Here is a 14,537-nt window from a genome sequence, read left to right as displayed (position 1 = left end):
AGGGCTTCACATTCAACTGACTTAAACAAAGATGATGCAAATCGAGCGAAGTATAAATGCAAAACGAAAATCGGTTTCCTCTGATCCTTCTTTTCATCCTGGCAAAGACTCAGGAGAGAAAGAAATGTTCTCCGCAGCATCGCAGGAGAGCCCTCTCGCTTCCCAGCAGAGAGGAGAAAGCCTGGTTCAATCAGCAGAACTGTTAAACTACAAAATTTCTCATGAATAACAGAGGATCCACTGGCTGATAGAAGGATTTTAGGCTAGAACAATGGCTTTGCAGCCTGTTCCTGGCTACCACTTCCCTCTTGCAGGGGCAGCAGTGACATAATTCTGGCTTTCTCCTCTGAATACACTTTCTTTGCCCATGTCCCCCATTCTTTTTATGATTTATTGAGATCAATAGGACCCCACAAGGTACCTAGGGTCCCACATGGGAGCAGAAAGGCAAATTTAAACTCTTAAGAGCTAAGGTTCAGAAAATCACGTGTGTTCTTGTCTGAAATCTCAGTTTTCACATCGTTGGTGGGGCAGCAGGCAGGGGGTTATAAATCGCATCAGCCTTGTAAGGTTCTCCAGTCTGCAGGAGACCACAAATAAAAGTTCAAGCACAATGGCTGTTTTGAAATCTACCTTCAGGAATCTCTCTCCCCAGTTCTTTATCCTGTTCCTAAGTCAAAAGCATTAACTTCCCTCGCTCCTTCGTCTCACTTAAAACTTCTTCTAAAAAAGAGCGGATATATGTATATATAAAACTGATTCACGTGGCTATATACCTGAAACTAACACAACACTGGAAATCAACTTAACTCCAATAAAATTTTTTTTTTAATAAAAAAAGTAAACCTTTTAAACAGATCCATTATCCCAAGCAAATGACTTCCAATGATCTTCAAATAACAAAGTTGCTGACAGATTAGGTGATTTTACTATTATTTAATCTCTCAGCCTCGCCCTCAGCTCTTATAGCAAACCTTAATACACACATTTAAACAAGCAGGAGTTACAATGGCATCCCCCTGAATTCATGCACTATAGGAATTAGGACCAGCTCAGGATATTAAGATAGAAGGCTTCTACCTATGCTTAGGAAGCACCTACTGCACGTAAGGCACAAGTAATGTTCCAACACACTCCGCAATTCTCAAGTAAAAGGACTACGTTAGCAGAAGGTATACATACACTACTGATCGGTTTTACAAAATCTTTATTTCCTGTAGAAATTATCATCAATTGAGAGAGAAAAGATAATGCGGAACAATTCAGAAATCCTCTCTTTCCAGTTATCTTTATTAAGGAGTCCAAACCAGACTTGTAAGTGAATTGCAGCTTCATCTGATCCCAGTAAGGCCAAGGCCATGCAGTTATGAGGTGGTATCAGACTTTGAAACCTGGGAAAGGTGTAAAGCACACCCTCTCACCCTGGGGTGCCCACCCTCCCCGAACCACACCCCTTGGAATGGGGCAATAATGGTATAACAGGTGGAGTTCCGCTGTCACCCTCTTCAGAAACGACTTCTCCATTTTCAGCACTTTGATATCAGAGTTCAATTACAGGTCATTTCAAGTGACCCAGAAAAGATATAAAATGAGGCATAAAAGGCTGTTTGGGTAGATCATTTACAATAGAAATAATGAGAACCTCAAGGCAACACTTCCTTAGTTCAACAAAAGCCAAGACACACAGTGCTTTCGTGTTTAAACCCGGGGCTTTCAATCCTGCCTTTATCAAATATTTGTTTGCTAAGAGGCTGTTATGTGCCAGAAACCAGGGCAGTACACGGAATACAGCAGTAATGACCAGAAATGTCCCTACTCATAGGGCACTTACATTCTGTGGAGGGGAGGCAGAAGATAAACACAGGAAAACCAATGTACAACATCATGTCAGGCTATAGAGTAAACGCTATGGAGTAAAATGGCTCAGCACACGGGGAGGCGGGGTGGGGTGGGCAGTGCAGGCGGAGCTGGCGGCTACCAGGCCCTCCCCTCCTCCGCTCCAGCCCACATGCTCTCCAGAAGCTAGGACCCTAGCCCGTCGTGCACCTGGGGTGACTGTCCTAGCCAATATTAACCTACACTTTCAAAACTGTTCTTGCTCTTTTTTTTTCCCATTAATTTTTATTGCAGTATGGTTGCTTCTCACTTCTTCACTTTGCATAGTTGCTTTACAACGCTGTATTGGTTTCTACTGTACAGCAAAGTGAATCGGCTATACACACACATGATACCCTCCCTTTAGGAATTCCTTCCGATTCAGGTCACCACAATGCTTTGGTTCCTGGCGCCGTGCAGTGTATTCTCATTAGCTACCTGTTTTATACATCAATACTGTACATGTGCCACTCCCAATTCCCCCCACCCCTCCCTTTCCCCCTTGGTGCCCATACATCTGTTCTCTAAACCTGTGTCTATTTCTGCTTTCCAAATAAGATGATCTACACCATTTTTCCAGATTACACACATGTTAATATACAACATTTGTTTTTCTCTTTCCAACTTACTTCACTCTGTATGACTGTCTCCAGGTCCATCCACGTCTCTATAAATGACCCAATTTTGTTCCTTTACATGGCTGAGTAATATTCCCCTTTATTTATGTTATACCTCCTCTTTATCCATTCCTCTGTTGATACACATCTAGGTTGTTTTTTTATCTTGGCTATTGTAAACAGTGCTGCAATAGATATTAGGGTGGATGTATCTTTCTGAACTATGGTTTTCTCTGAGTTAGAAGTTTCTAGATGACCACGTGATTAGTGACTTCCTTCTATCCTCATTCCGGGTCTGTGTCCTCTATGCTTCAATAATATGATGCTCCCCAGACAGCTGAGTTCAACCAGAAACTCTGCAAGGAGAATGGTGTCTTCCACCATGTCATCACTCTCCCACCCCACTCCTAAGTTGAAACCTCAAGCTAAGCAACCCATTGTGCTTCCCTGGTGGCTCAAACAGTGAAGAATCTGCCTGCAAGGAGGGAGACCCAGATTCAATCCCTGGGTTGGGAAGATCTCTTGGAAAAAGAAATGGCAAGCCACTCCAGTATCCTTGCCTGGAAAATTCCATGGACAAAGGAGTCTGGTAGGCTATAGTCCATGGAGTCACAAAGAGTCGGACATGACTCAGCGACTTCACTAAGCAACCCACAACCAATTCTGGAAGAAAACTGACCAAAGTAAAAACTGTCCTCAGAATAAACAACAATTACAGTAAACAGAAGACCTATGAAAGGTAGAGTCTGTCTTATGCTTCCATTCACAAGACCCTGCAGGCCCCAGAGAAACTGTTTCCAAACAACCTTGAACTATAAACAGAGAGGGTAAGACAGCAGTGGTCTCAGGACCCGGGCCACACATTTCAAAGGGTAACAAGCAGACTCTTAAGAATCAGAACACTCCAATATTCATTTAGGTTTATTATCAGACTTCTTAAAATGTATATTATTATGTTTTATAATGTCCATCTCCTGGAGGAGGAAATGGCAACCCACTTCAATATTCTTGCTGGGAAAATCCCAAGGATAGAGGAGCCTGGTGGGCTATAGCCCATGGGGTTGCAAGAGTCAACATGACTGAGCAACAGAGCACGCACTTACAATGTCTATATTTAACATGTAAAGTTTTATATACATATACACACACACACACACACACACACACACACGTGTGTGTGTGTGCGTGTGTGTGAGTCGCTCAGTCGTGTCCAACTCTTTGCGACCCCACGGACTACAGCCCACCAGGTTTCTCTGTCCATGGAATCCTCCAGGCAAGAATACTGGAGTGGATTCCCTTCTCCAGAGGAATTTCCCAACCCAGGGATTGAACCCTGGTCTCCTGCATTGCAGGCAGATTCTTTACTGTTTGCGCTATATATATACATATATATATTGGCAGGAGACATGGATTTGATCCCTTGGTCAGGAAGATCCTCTGGAGGACGGCATGGCAGTTCATTCCAGTATTCTTGCCTGGAGAATTCCACGGACAGAGGAGCCTGGTGAGCTAAAGTCCATGACGTCGCAAAGAGTCAGACACGACTGAGCAACTAACACTTTCACTTCTTTACACACACTATATTAAACATACACACACACAAGCACATATAGACAAACGTGTATGTGCACATATGTATATTAAGCACAGGAAATTCTGTATAGTTGGGATGCACACTGGAAAAAGTTTAGAGACCCTACTACAAAGAAATCATTGTTCTTTAGATTAAATCATTAATTTCTCTAAACAACAGCATGTGCCCTGTATGAAGAAGCATAATTCCTAAAATTACTTATTAGAAACTTCAATACAAAGAGGACTGTACCCCTACCCTATTTCTGAACCATGTGAATATCCACTGTTCCAAAGAAAATGAAGTTGCTCAGTCATGTCTGACTCTTTGCAACCCCGTGGACTGTAGCCTACCAGGCTCCTCTGTCCATGGGATTTTCCAGGCAATAGTACTGGAGTGGATTGCCATTTCCTTCTCCAGAGGATCTTCCCAACCCAGGGATTGAACCCGGGTCTCCCGCATTGTAGACAGACGCTTTACCATCTGAGCCACCAGGGAAGTCCTTCCAAAGGGTACAACAATTATCAAAGTCCCCTGAAGACAGTGAAAGCAATCATGCAGACCACACCCACTACTGTGCCCTAAGCATTACAGTCAGAGATTTTTTTTAATGTCTTCATGATGGTTCATCTTAGCATACATAATTTTGTGTTCACCCAAGCATAATTACTTTCCACAGTAACCATTTTTAACACTGGCTCTTTACCTGGATTTTTTTTTTCCTTTCACTTCAAAGTACTTGAACACATTACTAAATAGCCTACTTTAGACTACTCTGATTTCTTAAACAGCTCAACTAACTGGGAGCTTCTCCTGGAAGATTTAGCAACTACACAAAAGTGAAACGCATAGGGTAATCCAATTGGTAGCACTCAAGACACCCCTTACGGCTAAATGATTATTTATGAAACAGGAAGAAAAGGGTATCAACTAATTAAGACACAGGGAATTGGGAAAAGATGGTGCCTGTCCCCAAATATCTGAAAGCCATTCAAAATGAGACAATACCAGACTGCAAGATGTGTTTAAGAAAGTCCTCAACATTCTGCTTTTTCCCACCATCTTTTTAGTGTTTAAGACCTCCAGAGGTCACAGGTCACAGTACAGCCCTAGCTTCTCAGTCCCTCCCTCAGTCAATCTTTGAACATCTATTTCTCAATTCCCCACCATGCAGAGCATGGTTCAAGTTACTAGGGACACACTGGAAATGAACTCAGTTCTTGGAGTAACTTGGTCAGCAGGACCCACAAAGAAGGCCTGACATGATCTTTCAGGGTATCTGTCCACTCCAGTATTCTAGCCTGGAGAATTCCATGAAGAGTCCATGGGGTCACAAAGAGTAAGACACGACTGAGCAATTTTTACTTCACAACCAATCCTAGAAGGAAACTTCCAGAGACACCATTCACAGTGTAGCCAGCAACTTAGGTAAGATATCTAATGTGCAGACAGCATTTATTTGGGAAGGCTGGCAAAGGTGCTTTGATAATAGCATCAAATTCTCAAAAGCACTATGGGAAGAATCAGCCAAAATAAAATTAGAAAAAGTCCGATGAATGCTAGGTCTTGCATGAGCATAGGACAGGAAGACATGGCTTCAAGACAGCATGTGACTAAGAACTAGAGGTTCGCGTGAACAGGAAACTCTCTGAGTTTGAGTAAAAAGGTGAATGTGAACTTGACAGGACCTGCAAGTTGAAGGAAGGGCACCCCTACTCTACTCTGCACAGGTCGTGAGAAGGAAGACTTCAGCTCCAGGCCGTACCTGGACAGGTACTGTCCAGTGAGCAACGAGAACACCTCTATAGAAGGTTTAGTTCTGGAGGCCACCAAGGGGATAGAATTCCTATTAACAAGTAAAATTAGATTTCAACTCGACAGGGAAAAAACCACCTTCTGGTCAAAACATCAGAAGGGTAGAACTCTCCATCCCTTACTAGGCCACGTGTGGATATATAAAGGGACCCCAACATCAAAGAAGGGTTAGTTGAGTTGGTCAGTGATTTCCAAACCCTGGTCCATAGTGAAGTTTTCACTGATCTATGCAAAAGGAAAAGTGTCTGCGTATGGTGGTATATACACCTGTGGGAGTAATTTTAACCTATGCCCTCTCTGAACGAAGAACTTTCCCTACATCAGTAATGAAAACATACATACATGTCCTCCCTTTTTTTGTTCATTTCTTCTTGGTATATCAGTGTATCTTGATGTAAAACCTTGACAATAGACAGGAATTGCTGCTGTTAATTTTCAATATATGTACGTAGCAACATAAAAAGTGGCAAATCTGAAAACCTATAAAATTTAATTTTTGTCTCTGATTTTTAATTTTAGAAGTAGACAGAAACAAAAAGTATAGGAATGACATGAAAGGATAACCTTATGGATTTATGTGGTAAAGAGATGCTATGACAACTAAACTCAACTTTCTGCACATCTTCTTCTTTGCTATCACCCAAATTAGCTATACAATGTTGTATGGTGGGGGGGGGCGGAGATTTTATATACACACACACACACACACACACACACACACACATACACACACATACACACATGTGGGGCTTGCCTGGTGGTTCAGACAGTAAAGAATTCGCCTGATCCCTGGGCTGGGACACACTGAGCAACTACTACTACTACTACTACTACTACACACACACAGAGGCTTCCCACCTGCTGCCAATGCAGGAGACATAAGAGAGGCTGGTTCGATCCCTGGGTTGGGAAGATCCCCTGGAGAAGGGAATGGCAACCCACTCCAGTGCTCTTGCCTGGAGAATCCCATAGACAGAGGAGCCTGGTGGGCTACAGTCCATAGCATCAGAAAAAGTCAGACACGACTGAGGCGACTTAGCACACATGCACGCGCACATACACACGTATATAAAGGAAGTGGGTCACACTAAATGTGAAACCTCTCAAGAAACAGAACCTCTCCTGTAAGATCTGGCTTCCTTGGACCACTCTTTGGAACCAAAGTTTATGAATCAAGTTCACAAAGGATCAAAATAATTTATCTCTGAATGTACGAGGTATTTAATTCCTATCGCACTGTTATCCTCCCTTCAAAAGGGGGTCACAGCTAAATGTCACTGTAACAGAAAAGCAATTTCTGAATCCCAGATTTCCAGGTGTAAACTAAGTCAGGTGTAACTCTCATGAATGTTCACGTGCCAGCTTTGCTGTTTAGATGCTAAGTCAGGTATGTCTTTGTGACCCCATGGACTGTAGCCCACCAGGCTCCTCTGTCCCTGGTATTTCCCAGGCAAGAATACTGGAGTGGGTTGCCATTTCCTTCTCCAGGGGGTCATCCCAACTGGGGGATCGAACCTAGGTCTCCTGCTTGGCAGGCACTAAACCACCATACCAACTTATTATAAATCAAAGAAAGAAAAGACAATCATGAAAAAACATAAGCTAACCCAATCAGTCATGTTCATTACTCTATATATACATTTATTTAAAACATTAAAGAAACCTAAAATTTTGGTGCTGAAAGGGATCATGAAAAAACTTTATCCAAGCTCGTCTGTGCCAGGCCCTAGAAGCAGGAAGCCAGAGGTTCCTGTCACATCACCCTGTAAGGGAACAGGTTCATTAATAGAAGGAGAAAATCTGGAATATGGTTCCCTATATTCTTTAGGCATGTATTTCATATTTCATTCAAGTTCAAAACAGGAAAAAAAAAAAACTTTGCTTTTCAGTTGACAATAATAGTCTAAATTTTCTTCTAATTCATCATGTCTTTGAAGGGATTTGTAATTCTAAACCACCACCTTAAGCAGATCATAAGTTCAAAGACACAATGCCTTCCTCAATCTCAAAAAAAAAAACACACACACAAAAACCCTTTTCATCTATCAATTACGACTGGGGACGAGGGGGCTGTATCTACATAAACACACAGTTCTCTGGAAAGTATGCAGGAAACACACCCCTTTAAATGAGTTTTGATGACCAAACACAGAACTCTAAAACCAGTTTCAGTTACCAGCCCATTGCCCTTTCAAGATACCTCACTATTATTTCCTCACTTTGAAGAATAGATAGATTTCCAAAAAGAATAACCCAATAACCCTTTGACCTCAGGTAAAGAGATGCCTCAAGGTGGACAGGTGCTGATCAAGCTCAGGTATCAGGGAAGCCTTCTAAATACCATTCCAGTCTCAAAAGAAAATAAAACTCACAAACGGTATTACACAGCTTTAACTACAATAAGTACCATAAAAGTCAAATCATGATGCTGACAATTTCCTTCTTTCATTCCAGAAAATTATAGCTCTTTGAGAAAGGCTAAGATTTAAACACATCAAAAGCACTTGATGGAAAATTTACACTTAAATCAACTACAGAAAATGTGCAGCCCATACTATAAAGCCAGAAGCTCCACTTCCACACCTGCAATTTATCTCCTGGTTTATTTTCTACACCAAATGCTTACACTGCTTCTTATCCAAGTTCATTTCACCCCATCTATAGGTAGCATGTGGGTACTGATAAAAGCTGTTTCTGATTTCATTTCATTCCATACTTCCCAGATGTTTGCGAGAGAGGTCTATTTTTTTTTCCCCAACTATTTGTGAATATGCTCTAATTTAGAACCAACAAATTTAACATATCATATTTTAAGCTGGGTAAGACACACACACAATAAGTAACAGCTATGAGAAATGCTGAGGTATTTCTCCAGCTTCTCAATGAGTCTGCCTACCTAGGCAAGATTTGGACAGGCTGCCATGGTCTTACTTTAGAGAAAAAGTCCTGAAAACACAAAATTAAGAACCTGCTGCTACCTAAATGGCCAACTACAAGTCATGGTACTTTTGAAAAAAAGGGTTGTGCTTAGAAATGAAACACCCAATCCAATATCAGTTGCGGAAATAAAAATGGCCCCAACACAATGTTTGACTCATACATGTATATTTCAACAACATCTCTTCCCCAAAATGCATCCACAGAGTCTTTAGAAAGAATCAATATTATGCGTACCAAAAACTCAAGAAAGACTGCACTTTCTCATGAATTACATTCTTTTATACTGTTTTGAATCAAGCAACTAGCTTCTAAGGTAAGCAGAAAACATCCTTAGTAGAAATGTTATATAAATAGAATTTTTTTTTAAGTCTCATGGTAGAACTTTAAATTTTTCAAGTAAAAACAGACATCTTTAAATTTGTGACTAAAAACAGTAACCAAGTTGTCTCCTGAAATACATCTTTAGAAACACCAGAAGTAACAGACCACTTTATGACACCTACATAAATATTAGTTTTACAGGGAAATAATATATTTCAAAGAAAGCAACAGTTTTGGGGATTTTTTTTTCTCCCATTACTGACTGTAAAACCGGAAAAATTACAACCTGGATTGCAGACAGCCAACTCAAAAGCACAGTTTACTAAATGCCTGTCATAAGAAAGCCATCTAGTGTTAACATTTAGAAATGAAAACTGCAGACAAAAGAGGCAAAGAAAAGAAAAATCTAAGTGACTATTTGGAACTTACTGAGCAAACCTATGAGAATCACCAAAATTCTTTGTTTAAAAAAGGCCATCCTTATCAAAAACCATGTCTAAGTCTAAACAAAATTCAAAAAGTCTACAATTGCGTTTTGACCAAAATCAGATTGTTTGGTGACCACAATTCCGTGGCCAATGCACTTGATGTTTCCAGTACTCACGCTGGAGTCATCTTGGGCTGAATTAATTTAACTGAAGCAGGTTAATGATGACAAATATCTCCCAGAGGGGCCATGCCAACTTGTTTTCTCTTCCCGAGAAGCATCGGCTCTCGCTCACAGATGATGAACCGAGATTGATTCTTTGGGTTTGCGGCGCGGTTGAAATTAATCTGTAGGTGCTCAAGGGGATACTCCCAGGACCTGGCCAAACTAGCTTCAAGGATACGCGGGCCCCCAAGCAGGACCGGGAGCGGAGGATGGAGCGAGCTGCGGACCCAGGGGAGCCGGGGAGCCGTCGGGCCACAAGGAAGGGAGCTCGCTGGCCGCTTGGGACCTTACAAAGACGGGCGGGAGCTGCGAGGGCTCGCGCCCCGGGCACACCGTCTTCCCGGGGAATAAACCCTGCAGCAAGTTCAGCAAGTAACCCCGCCCGGCGCGCCGGGGAGCCGCGCCGGGCAACCTTTCTCTCTTTTCTCGGGTTAGTCACGGAGGAGTCGCTGCGCGCCCGGAGAGTCCTCGTTTAGTGCTCGCGTCAAAGAGACCGGGATAACCTTTCAGCCGATCGATAACTTTGAGAACGAACGGCGACGGCTCCTCTTTCACCCCGGACTCCGGAGCACGGGCGCATCTGCCAGTCGGACCCCCGCCCCGCGCCCCGGCCGCGCGGTCGGCCGCCTGAGGTGCCCCCAAGGGCAGCCTCTCACTTCGAGACGGTCCCGGGACACGACCCGGAGACTCCCGAGCGGACCCCGCCTCGCCTCCCGTCGCTCGTCGCCCCGAACGCACCTCGGAGACGCAGTCCGCCGCGACCTGCTGCAGCCCGCGAGCTCGCGGCGGCGCCTACCGGGGCCGCCTTCTCGCCACCCGCCGCTGCCCGGGGCTGCCCATCGGCCCGGACCCTGCCCGCGCCGGGCTCCGGCGGGAGGCGGCCGGGACCCGCCGGCTGCGGCTGGAGCGATCGGCCTGCGCTTGAGAGAGCGGGCGGGCGAGCGGTCGGGGCGGGGGCGCGGCGCTGCTCCTCCTCCTCCGTCCTCCTCCGGCTCCGCCGGCTCCTCCCGGGCTCCCACTCTGCAGCGCCGGCTCCCGACGCCGCGGCCCGCCCGCCCGGCGGCCCCGCCCCCCGTCCGCTCCGCCGCCTCCCATTGGCCACCGCCCGCCGGCCCCCCTCGGCCCCGCCCCGCGATTGGGAGCGGGCGCCGTCCGTCCCGCCGCCCCGCGGGACTCCGCGCGCAGCCGGTGCGCGGTTCCCAGGCCCCGCGGTGCACTGGCGCGGCGCGGCCCAGAGGGGCTCGGCGCTCCTCCTGAGGGGAGGGGGCTGCGAGCGGCGCGGCGCCCGCGACCTCAGGCGAGGGGCAGCCTACCTGCACCCGCGGTGCGGGAACGCTGTCTCCGTCCTCCTTGGGATTCGTTTTCGCCCCTCTGGCAGCGATAAGTTAAAAATCCCGAAATCTGTTGCAGTGATGTCGTAATTGGCGTCTTACTGGGTTCTCAGCGACAGTTGCCGAAAATTCTTACTGAGCAAGACATAATCTTTTTTTAATTCCTACAATTTGAGAAATGTGATTCTTAACTGGGGAAATTGACGCGTCGTGGGGCCCGCACGTTGAGCCAACCAAACCTGGCACGTTGGCCCCGCAGTGGTGTGCCATCTGCTTTGCCCTGGCTGCCTCGGCCTTACCGGGCTGGTCACGGCTAAAGGTCACCGTATTGAGGAAGTCCTGAACTTCATTTGTTGATTGAAGATGATGTTGAAGGCGATGAGAGGAACAAGGGGGCTCTTTGGCTTCTTCAGAAACGTAAGGCCTGGAATAATATCAGCAGGTCTCCGCCTTTGAGCAGATGAGCGTGGGCTGTGCGCACGGCAGGGGACTCCTTATCTCGTATCATTGGGAAGATGGTATCAAGGCCTTGAGTAACATCGCTGGCTCCCTAATTCTCCCTTCCCCTTAAAAGGAATTACTCTGCTTAATGTAGACAAACTGAACATTTTGAAACTTGCTCCTGGTGGGCACCGTTTCGAATTTGCTTTCAGCAAGTGAGATGATCTGTATGGCACCTCTTTCAAGAGTAACTACAACCTTCCCATGCACGAGATGCTCAACACAGACCTTGGGAGAATTCTTAAAAGTCCCAGAGCACCAAGCAAGGAGAGTTATCGCAGGGTCCTGAAAAAGAATCCACTGAGAAGCCTGAGAATTATGTTGAATCTAACTAAACCCACGTGCAAAGGCCATGCGCCTGGGCAGGCTAAGAATCAAACCTCCAGGAGGATAGGGCAGCAGTGGATCTAGAAGCCAGGTCAGATGGGGAGGGGTTCCAGGCAAGAAGCCTTTAGTAGGGAAGAAAGGAAAGGAGGCTGTATTTGTAAAGAAACTGAAGAAGTCTTTGGCGGGGGAGGGGGGGGGAGGTCGGCGGAGGCGTGGGGGTGGGGGAGGCTGCAGAAACCAAGAAACCGGCCACTGGGAAGCCCCGCAGAAAACCCACCACGGAAGAGAAGAATCCTGCTGCACAAACTTGTCTGTTTATCCCCTGAAGGTCAACTCATTTTGGACAGCTCATTTTGAATAAAGACCTGACCAAAGAGTCAGGGAGAAACACACACGCATACACACCCTCGAATCTAGCTCCGCGCCGCCCCCTGGCAGTGTCTCTGCCGGGCCTACACTCTCCGGAATCGCGCCCCACCCCGCCCCACCCCCACGGCGCCGGGTCCCCGCCCCCCACCCCCCTCCACACACACACCTCCCAGGAGAGCCTGAGCGTCGCCGGCCGACGACACAGCTGCCGGGTCCTACGCAGGCACCTGCTCCAGGATTGCCGCATCGCTGGTTCACGGGAAGACGGCAGGAGGGGCGAACTCTACTGTGTGCCCACTCCCAGGGCTCCCCGGACGTCCCCGGCGGCCCTCTGCCCCCAGGAGCTGGAGTGGGGGGATGCACTGAGAAACATGCAAGAGGTCGGGCGATGCCAGCGCGCAGGAATGCTGCGAACAGAGCGTTCCGAGTCTGGAAGGGGGCTGGGAAAGGCGTGCGGTCCGGGAGCCCCAGCCCAGCCCCCGGGCCCGCCCACTCCGCCTCCAGGCCGCCCTCCACCCAGAGGAGAACTGCTCTTAGATCCTGATCTCGATGGAGAGAAAATGAACTTTTTTTACCTACCTTTTCTACTTTGTTAGGACATGTTGATCACCCAGGAAGCTTTACCTGAAACTATCTTGAAACTGTAATTTGCTCGACACTTGAATTGGTTGCTAAAAGATTAAAGGATCTCTGAGGACTTTTGAAGCTATATTGGAGTTGACTGTGCCTAAAGGTTCAGTAACAGGAATAGACTGCTATGTAGACGATACCGTACCTTCCAGTCCCACCGTTGGGTTTCCTGAGCCGGCTTCACTGTGGTCCAGCCGCTGGGATTGTGTTTCCTGAGACTGAATTCAGAGTTTTCTTTTCAGTTCCTCCTTTTCTGGAGGTTCTTCCTGGAGAGATAATGTTCTCAGTACTTCCCCATCCCAAACACACCCTAGAACATAACCCTCTTAAAAGTTAGGGGCGGTCCCTCCCATGCTATATTTCTCTGTGATCTACAGCATGTAAACATTGTACAGCCTTTTATATCTCTGTAAAAGAGGGCTATACAATATGGGAATGCGTTTAATAAAACATGCCAGAGAGCAATATTGTGACATGACCAAACTTCTGTGTTCTCCTGTCACCTCATTAGCAGTATATACCAAGTTTGCAGTTTATTAACAAACGTGTGGAGACCCTGTGATGTTCCAACAGGTGCTGGGGATAAACATTCAGAGGACTAGGCCCTGCTCTTCATCATCTCTCCATCTCACCTGTGCCCATCCCCACACATGGCAGATATTCTACTAGAGATGTGGACACAGGAGCAGCCATGGACGGACGCTTCCTGCAGGAGCCAAGGGAGAACAGACCCCCCCCTTCACACCATAGTTCTTCTCACTCTTCACAGAACTGCTCGCGTTGTCATTTTTCCCACTGTTCTAAGGGCCTTGAGGAAAAAAGCCATGCCCCCCTCAGCCTTTGGACTCCTAAGGCAGTGACTGCGTGAGTCGATGGATTGTCACCAAGGTGGCTCTTGGTGCTGAGGCTGCACTGTCCACTGTCTGATAGATGAGGAAGAAGCCTTGACTTACTCCTGAATGTCCATAATGATCTAATAAGGAAGCCTTTATTGTAGTTTTGATCAACAACCAAAACATATTTTGATAGAAAATAAACAATGCTTATGAAAAAGCTATAAATATAACCAGTGATGAGGTGACTGCTCTGACATACATTAGTTTAAAAGATGTCTACAGAAAGTTTAAAGAAAAGTGCCTACAGACAAAATTTATTAGTGCATCAAGCATAACTAAACTATTAAAGATATGAAATCCAGGAGTGTCCAAAATCTTACGAGAGGACATCAGTGGTTAATTTCATATATATATATAAACCTTAGCCATAGGCTAGTTTGGTTTTTAACGTTTTTTTATATATTGGAGTATAGTTGATTAACAATGTTGTGTTAGTTTCAGGTATACAGCAAAGTGATTTGGTCATTAGTCTTGCAAACTCAAATTGAAAAAGCCTAAGTGGGCTTCCCTCATAGCTCAGTTGGTAAAGAATCTGCCTGCAATGCAGGAGACCCTGGTTCAATTCCTAGGTCAGAAAGATCTGCTGGAGAAGGGATAGGCTACCCACTCTAGTATTCTTGGGCTTCCCTTGTGGCTCAGCTGGTAAAGAATCTGCCAGCAATACAGGAGACCTGGATTCGATCCCTGGGT

General features: G+C 45.9%; 1 protein-coding gene across 1 annotated transcript in view; it reads right to left on the bottom strand.

Moving 5' to 3' along the window:
* Positions 1-10,800, bottom strand: part of SIPA1L2 (signal induced proliferation associated 1 like 2) — a 245,437-nt gene extending 234,637 nt beyond the window's left edge. Inside the window, exon 1 of the mRNA XM_070364870.1 lies at positions 10,532-10,800. The gene's annotated coding sequence lies outside the window, so the exon portion shown is untranslated. The remainder of the gene's footprint in view (positions 1-10,531) is intronic.
* Positions 10,801-14,537: the final 3,737 nt, after the last annotated feature.

This window comes from Bos mutus, chromosome 28, assembly GCF_027580195.1.
Source record: "Bos mutus isolate GX-2022 chromosome 28, NWIPB_WYAK_1.1, whole genome shotgun sequence".
NCBI classification, from domain to species: domain Eukaryota; kingdom Metazoa; phylum Chordata; class Mammalia; order Artiodactyla; family Bovidae; genus Bos; species Bos mutus.
Note: the sequence above shows the minus strand (reverse complement) of the source record. Positions and strands in the feature narration are given on the sequence as shown.